Here is an 8,767-nt window from a genome sequence, read left to right as displayed (position 1 = left end):
GAAAATATGCTGCTAGGTTTTTTGTTTTGTTTTTGTCTTTCGGGGGGAGGGGTGGTTTTTTTTTTCCCTTGGAGGGAGGAGAGGTACACCATATGTTGCAGGATGTGAAACTGGACTCTTTTTTTTTTTTTTTGGCTACTAAATTTGCCTTTAATCTTATTGTTCTCAATTTTGGAATCAAAGTATGAAAATCTGCACAAATACAATGTTTACAAGAACTGGTTGATTCTAGGAGGCATCTGCTACAGTCTCTTTTTATATAGACATTCGTGTCCTACTCTACAATTAAAGATAAAATGTACTTGTATCATATTGCTAACTTAGATGTCAAATCTGGTGTTTCATCATATTAAAAGCAATAAATCAGTAACTGATATCCACTTAACAGAGCTGGGTGGTAAGCAATTAAAACAAATATCTTACCTTATTAGGATTAAATTTTTATTTTTTATCTCCAAGATATCTGTCAGTTCTAGCCTTTAAATGGATGTAATAACAACAATTCATGTTTTCTATGGTGTTAAGGTTTACAAATCACTTTCCTCATGATAACCCTGTGAGGATAGGTGGTGCAAGTATTTTTATCTTACAGATTAGGAAACCAGGGCTCTGAGAGGTCTTGTAATTTCTCCCCCTGTGGTCACACAATTAGGAAGTGTTGATCAGAAGTGGGATTTGAACGCAAGTTTCTTCTTTCCACTACACCAGGATGTAATTTGATACTTTAAGAAATTCACCCCAATGTCTATTCAGTGCTACATTGAATAAATGGTATTCTTTACTAGGTGATTTTACTTGATTATCACACTAACCCTTCATTAAAAACAAAAGACAAACCTCAAACTCCAGAGCACTTTTCAAAATTGGTGAAGTGCTTTCCTCACAACAGCCCTGTGTGAGGCAAGTAGTGCAGGTGTTATTTTCTCCCCATTTGCACATGAGGGAAACTATAATTAAAGAGAGTTAAACAATTTCCCAGAGATCATAAGGCCAGTAAAAAGGCCAAACCTGGACTTATGGCCAGGTCTTCTGACTTGAAATCCAGTGCTCTGTCCACCAAACCACAATACCCATTGCTCATTATAGATACTGCAAAATTAAAAAAAAAAATTCACCTGAGTCCTTCTTTAGAATAAGAACAACTTAACTCTCATGTTTAACTTCATTCCACTAGATGACCTGAAAATATTGGGTGGAGGTGGGGGGTAGATGGGGAGGGTAGGATCCATAAATTGCCTGTAGACTACATGTACAGTACTTTCAAGTTATAGGATAATTCAATTTAAAAAAAAAAAATGACTTCTTGTTTATTTTATTCTGTTATAAGAACTTAGTCCCCTGAGCATATTGTTAATAAGGATAATCACATTTACATAGTGCTTTAAGGGTTAAGTGGCTTCATACAAAGCTGAGTGATTAAAACTGCTCAATAAAGGCTAGTTTTTTTTTCTTACAAAAATGGTTACTTTGTCACTGGTAAATTTCATTAAACTCTAGCCCAATCACAGGAATTTTCTGACTTTTATTTTTTATAGTACTTGCTTCCAAATATGCTGTAATATTTATTTTCATTGGTGTCAGTATCGATATTAGCTGTTTTCTTTTGATAAAGATAAAATGCAAGTCCTACCATTAGGAGAACATGAGCTCAGAGTTATTTTGAGAAATGTGGTCTTTCACTTGCACTTCTCTGAAACGAGCCATATACACTTATTTACTCTTAAAAGTTGCAGTCTGTATTTGAGAACTAATAAAGCAAACAGACTCATTATTGCTACCCTGTTCTTACCAATTGAACTAATAGTCATTAACTGAGAATGTGAATCAAATATATTTCATGTGCCTCAATTCTCTCAATTTCAGAGCAAAATGTTGTGATGGGGGAAAAAACTGCTTTATGCAAATAGGCTGTTTTGCCTATATAATATATTTGTTGGTATTCAGTGCTGACCACAGGAACACATTGAGAAAGAGGGCATGGAGGGATTTGGGTCTTTGCAGACAGAAGGTAGGAGAAGAAGAGAGAAGAACTGCAATTAAATTGCAGAACTATGGCATTTTGAAGTTTTGATGACTCCTTAGCCTGCAATCATTTCATTTAGGTCCCTGTTTAAATGAGGCTTGCAGAAATGCCTTTCAAGTTTTTGTTCTCTTTCTATCCTTCAGCTTCCTAATGAATAAAGAGATTTTTTTATCTCCTAGAAGCCAGCTCTTGGCTATCAATTACAAACACAGAAGTGAAATATGGGGTTAAAATCCTCAGAGCCAACTTAATCAACCTTCATTTTAACAATTGCCTTCAACTTTCTTTCACCTTCACTGCCTTCCAAGAGTTGCTTTTGGGCAACCAGATCTTAATAATCAGAGTGGCCAGAAGACAGAAAAGAAAAACTTAAGGTTGATGAATAGCCTGAAAATTTCCTTCTGAATAAAGGACTTTATTACAATTGGAAGCTACAAAATCAAGTTCTAAAATTTGGTCATAGTATTTTAGCTCTGAAAGAAATTTTTTTTCAAGCTTCTGAGTTTATTACAAAAGTGCTTATCACTTTTGGCCCATTCAATTAGACAAATCTCTGGGCCGTGAAGTTATTTCACATGGATCTGTATCCATATGCAGTAATATTTAATGCATATTAGTAATACAAATACTCTCATGTAGGAGTGTGTGGAGTTTTGTTTTTTAACTTAAGGGTCCTTTTATTCAAAATTGAATGAGGGACCCCTTATTAGGCCATAATTGGTGTTAAAAGTGCTGAGGTAGCTAGGCTGGTAGCCTTTGTGCAAACTTAAAAACTTAACATCTTGAAATTATACTAGGATAACACTAATAATTTAGGCAATAGCAGGCTTTCTCTTTTCTTGATATATGTTTTTTTCAAGTGACAGCAATAAATTGGCATATCTACAAAATAGTGATATACCAGCAGAGAAATTGGGTTAACATCCATTTGAAATGTTTTCAACCAACTAGACCAAACAGTTGAAGTTACCAACAAGCCCCATAGAACATGTTGGCCTACTAGACAGAACACTTGTATATTATGTTCCTATTTCATATTTCCAAGTAGAATATTTTAAAATAGTCAAAGTAGCTATCATTCTCCCACATCTTTCTTTTATTGCCAAGGGCACTTGAAGTGATACTGCCTGTAAACTTTTACCCTTCAATGATGTCTTTGAGATTTTTTTCATGGATGGTAAGTGTGAAAGTAAGTGTTCATCCTATTGCAAACTGGTAGTCATCTGTTTCTGTGGAGCTTTGCCTAGATTAGGAAATTTGACCAATAAACCATCTCCTAAATTATGCCTTGTATTGATTCAAGTTAGTCACCATCCCTTTTCTGATCAGTATCTAAACTGACATGTAAAAGGTGAACTATCTGGTTCCAAAAGAAAAGTCAGGTATCATTACAATTTAAATACTATCTTGAGTTCTTTATTCAATATTTCAGATATTTCATCAGTATGTAATGCCCAGAAAAAGGCAGATTACAACCCCTCTGCATTTTAGTAGATGGTCTCTGAGAATTGCCATAATAAAAAAAAAAATCAATTCATCACTTTATAGTTAACCTGGTGATGAGCCTCTCTGAATTTCACTAGGCTGGTCCTCCAACAATACTCAAAGAGCCTATAATTAAATCCTTTCCAGCTTAGCAGTACCTGCCAGAACTAATGCTCTATTGGCATAACTTTTAAGAACCCAGGGTTACCTGTTTATCCTGATGAGACATCAGAGTAGGAGATAAGTTCTTTGGAAGATTAATATAAAGTGTTAGAAACATTTAGGCCTTTTGAAATGCATGTAATGTGATGAGATGTGCCAGATACTTTTGATATTTACAAATTTTGGCAGATACATGTCAGGGAGGTAAAGAAAAAGTACTGAAGTCTACAAGGGATGTGTCTGTGTGTCTCTGTGTGTACACACATATACCTGCAATGGGCCTGGAGTCAGGAAGACCTGCATTCAAATCTAACGTTAGACAGCTTATTAGCTGCATAACCCTGGGCAAGTCACTTAACCTCTATTTGATTGTAAACTGCTGAGCACATAGTGCCATATAAATCTTAATTGTTGTTATTACAAGTCTAGCTAGTCCAGCACTTAGGTCTTTTTAAAAAAAAAAATTTAGTGTTTAATTCTGTAACCACAGGAGAACTGTAGACTGAACATATGTAATTCTGCCATTTGTCAATTTGTCTGGGCATATTTTCTTTGAGTGATGAGTGTAAAAATGACAGCTAACATTTATATAAGTACTTTAACTTTCACAACTTATTTTTATAGATTTCATAGATGAAAAAACAGGCTGAGAGAAGGGAAATGACTTACCCAAGGACAGAGATAGCATCTAAGACAGGATTTGAACTCCTGACTCCAAGAACAGCACCCTGTCACCTCTGCTACCCTCAATACATTTTAGAATAAAAGCAAAAAATCTATTCTTGCAATCAGTTGCAAACATGAACAGTCATTTTAAACAAAGGACCATTTCATTTCTTTTTATTATTTTCAAATTGGTGCAGGCCAGTTTCTGTCACTGCAAACCTTAAGGAGTTTGCCAAAATATTCAATATTAGAATTTCATTGGATGTTGGCTGAAAATATGGGTTATAGGTTGAGGCTTGAAATGTTTTTGTTTCAACCCATGTCATGAGACAGAGACACTAGTTTCTAGCATCTCTTTTTCATGAGACAATATGCTAGTATGGAATAGTGTGAGTATCTGGAATCAGACAACCTGGGTTCAAATTCCAGCTCTTCTACTTATTGTGTGACCTTGGAAAAGTCATATGACATGACACATGACATAAAGATGAAAGGAATAACTAATAAAATATATGACAGACCCAGAATCCAAAAAGTTCTTGGTAAGTATAAGGAATGAACCAAATCTATTAAGATGAAATTTAATGAAAATAAATGTCACGTCCTATATTCAGGACCAAAAATAAGCTGAATGGATAAAGGATGGGAGATACGTGGTCAGACAGTAGTTCATATCAAGAGGAGAGTCAGACAATAGTTCATATCAAGAGGAGAGTCAGACAATAGTTCATATCAAGAGGATAAGGGGATTTCAATGGAGTTCAGATGCAAATCAATGTAACGTGGCAGCCAAAACAGGTGATATATTAGTTGATTTATTAGAAAGTGTCCAATGTACCTTATTCTGGCCAGATCATATCTGGAAATGTTGTATTCCCATTTTTGAAGAATAACATTGACAAGTGGAAGTATATCCAAAGGAGTTTGACCAAGATATTGAAGGGACTGGAGACCATGCCATAAAAGAATTGATTAAATGAACTAAGGAGACTGTTTAACATGAATGAAAGACAGGAATGGACATAGTAGTTGTCTTCATGTATTTGAAGGGCTATCATAGGGGAAAGGGATTTAAATTTGTTCTACTTTGCACCAGACAACAGTAGTAGGAAGGTATTTGCACAGAAGGAAAAACAATTATTGGAGTTAAACAGAAGTGGCAATGGGCTACTTTAGGATATAGTGAGTTCTCTTTTAAAGAGATGGAGTGGATCGTGGGTTGAATCAGATGACTCCGATATCCCCTGGACCTCTCCAACTGCAATTCTTGTTAGATTCAGCCCATCATTCTAGGATCTATTTTTGGATCCTGAGGGTATCATTCAACATCTTATCTCTACCTACCAGTTTCCTAGCCATGTAACCTTTGACAACCTCACTTAATTAAATTTCACAAACACCTACTATGTGCCAAGCACTACCATAGGCACAGGGGAATATAAAAACAAAAACAAAACAAAACCTCCTTACTGGGGTTGGGTAATGGAATACAATAAGCACACAAGTAAATATAAGTTACATACAAAATAATTTCAAGAGAGAGAGAATGCTAATTGGGAGATCAGCTTCATTTGTTAAATAGCAACAATGCCCTTCACTCGTCTTACGGTTGATTCTAAGGAAGATCAAATGAAATAATACAAGTAAAAGCATTTTGTGAACTATAAAACACTATGAAAATAAAAATCTGGGTTTCAATTCACTGGGCCTTTATAAGTACCAGGAGAACAAAGCATCAATATAATTGACATGGCAGGTGTAGGATGTGATTTTGAAAGTATCAAAAGCAGTGTGGAATACTTAGTCTTGTGGGCCAAGGAGGAAGGAATATTGATTTTGATTTCTGATTAATTTTATTATAAAGTATGCTTTATAGTCTAGTGTTGTTTTGTATCAGTCTAATATTCCACAATTATTTTGTTAGAAAGGGGTGTACTATGATACTCACATAAGGCATTATAGAAAGTCTTGTACAGAGTAAAAGAAAAAGATATCAAAAAGGGAAGCAGTAGTGGTAATCCTTTCAAGAAGTCTCATTCCATCCATCTTGAAAAAGTCTGGCAGTGTGAATGAGAAATGCTAAATGAGGGGGGCATTTTTTTTTCCTAAAATGTCCTTTATATTTCAACTGCCTAGAAGAAAATCTCAGAAAAGGGTGAGGGGAAGGTCAAGTTTTCAAAGACATTGGCAAACTTGACAGCACTTAAGTGATTTCTTACCAAAATATAGCATGCAGAGAAGGAAAGGCAGGTAAGTCATTCAAAATGTGACAATTTCCTGTTCCACTCTGATACCACAGGTTAGAAACATAGATTTCCAGCTGGAAAGTATCTTCAAGGTTGTTAAGGCCAACCTCTCTCATTTTCCAGATGAGAAAACTGAGACTTGAAAGAGGGAAAGTGACTTGCCTGGGGTCACAGATTTAATAAATGTCTAAGGCAGGATTTAAACTCAGGTGTTCCTGACACTGAGCCCAGCATTTTATCTACACCATACCACTATTGTCAACCAGCCACAGTAAGCGAGACAGCAAGGCCTGAGTCAGGAAGTCAGAGTTTGAATCCTATCTCTGACATGACACTAGATGTGTGACCCTGGGCAAGTCAACTTCATTTATCAGATTGGGGTGGGGATAAGAATAATACTCATCCTACCCATAGATTCTCATAGGGTTATTGTGAGGAAAATGCAGTTGAAATGTAAGCTTTGGCTACTGCTATTCCTACCCTACTCCTCTACTAAAAAACAATAACAATGATTAACATGTGTAAAGCACATTAAAGTTTGCTACATACATTACCTTGTCTGATTCTCACACCAATCCTTAGAGGTAAGTGCTATTGTTCCCATCTTAATGATGAGGAAATAGAGGCCCAGAGACATTTAATGATCTAAAAACCACACACATATTGTGGAAGTTTTTCCTTTCCCAAAATTAAGATAGAGTGGGCAACATCATAGTTTTTTCAGAAATTTAAAAAAGAATAATAATATTCTTCCTCAAATTATACCATCTTCTTGCTCCTACCAAATCTGTTATGTGATACATGGAATGGCAGATAACCCTTCCAGGACTTTACTCTAGCTGCTACTTCTTCAAGGAAGCTATTGATATCAAGATGCCCAGGGATACCCAAGAATCAGGAAGTAGGAAGCTAACAACCACCATTATCACTTTTAATAAACCTGTTACATGCAAAGTCCCATGCTTACTTTAGGAAACATACTTCCTCTGCAGAGTACCATGGATAAACTGTTGTTTCTTTCTCAGTATGTTAGCATAGAATCCATAAGGACATATTACTGACAGCAAAAGATAAGTGTGAACAAGGAAGAAAAACCAGATATTACATACTAAAGTCCATATTTCTCAACCAGAATAAAGAGTGAGATTATAATCTCCTAATTAAGAGCTTTCCATTTGGGATAAAAATTATACCCCTTTATTGTTCATCAAAGAAATTCCATTAAGTCAAACTGTTGTGTGTCATATCCCCCAGTGCAAGTAACAATTATTTTCAAAAGAAAAAAGACCAATAGACATAATGACCAGTTATCTCTAGGCAGTGGCACTATGTGGTTTTGTAATCTGGGATGAGATAACTCCTGAGCCTCATTTTCCTAATCCTGCAAAACAGACAGACTATCCATTGGAAGGACAAGTACATAAGATGAAGCTTAAATACTTTGGCCACATAATGAGAAGATGGGACTCATTGGAAAAGACCATGATGTTGGGAAAGATTGAAGGCAAAAGAAGGGGATGGTAGAGGATAAGATGGATAGATAGTGCCTTGGAAACAACGCACATGAACTTGAGCAATTTTCGGGAGATAGTGGAGGATAGAAAGGTTTGGTGTGCTGTGGTCCACAGGATCACAGAGTCAGACAGGACTGAACTACTGAACACAAAATGTTGATCATTCCAATCAAATGAGATTATGTAATACTATGGTACTTTCTAAATGCTAAAGCACTTTACGAATGAAAGATAAAATGTTCTCCTAATGAGCACTGCACAGTTTCCAATGGTTCATGTCATCATAATGGATTTAGAACAGAAGGAAACCTCACTGGGTCATCTAGTCCAACCTTGTCATTTTAACAAATGAAGGCTCTGAAGCTTAGGGAGGTTAAGTGATCTTTCCTGAGATTACACAGCTTATAAATAGCAGGAGCCAGGATTTATACTCAAATCCCTGGCTCTGAATCCAGTATTCTGCCCTATAGTTACCCTTGAAACAGGCAGAATTAAAACAGAGGATAATTTTGTTGTTGTTGTTGTTAAGTGGTTTCAGTCATGTGGGCCCCATTTTGAGGTTTTCTTGGCAAAGATACTAGAGTGGTTTACCATTTCCTTCTCCAGCTCATTTTACAGATGAGAAACTGAGACATAGAATTAAGTGACTTGTCCAGGGTCACACAGCTAGT

The sequence above is a fragment of the Vombatus ursinus genome, unplaced genomic scaffold (genome assembly GCF_900497805.2).
Source record: "Vombatus ursinus unplaced genomic scaffold, bare-nosed wombat genome assembly UNPS02014770.1, whole genome shotgun sequence".
NCBI lineage: Eukaryota > Metazoa > Chordata > Mammalia > Diprotodontia > Vombatidae > Vombatus > Vombatus ursinus.
This window is presented reverse-complemented; position numbering follows the sequence as displayed.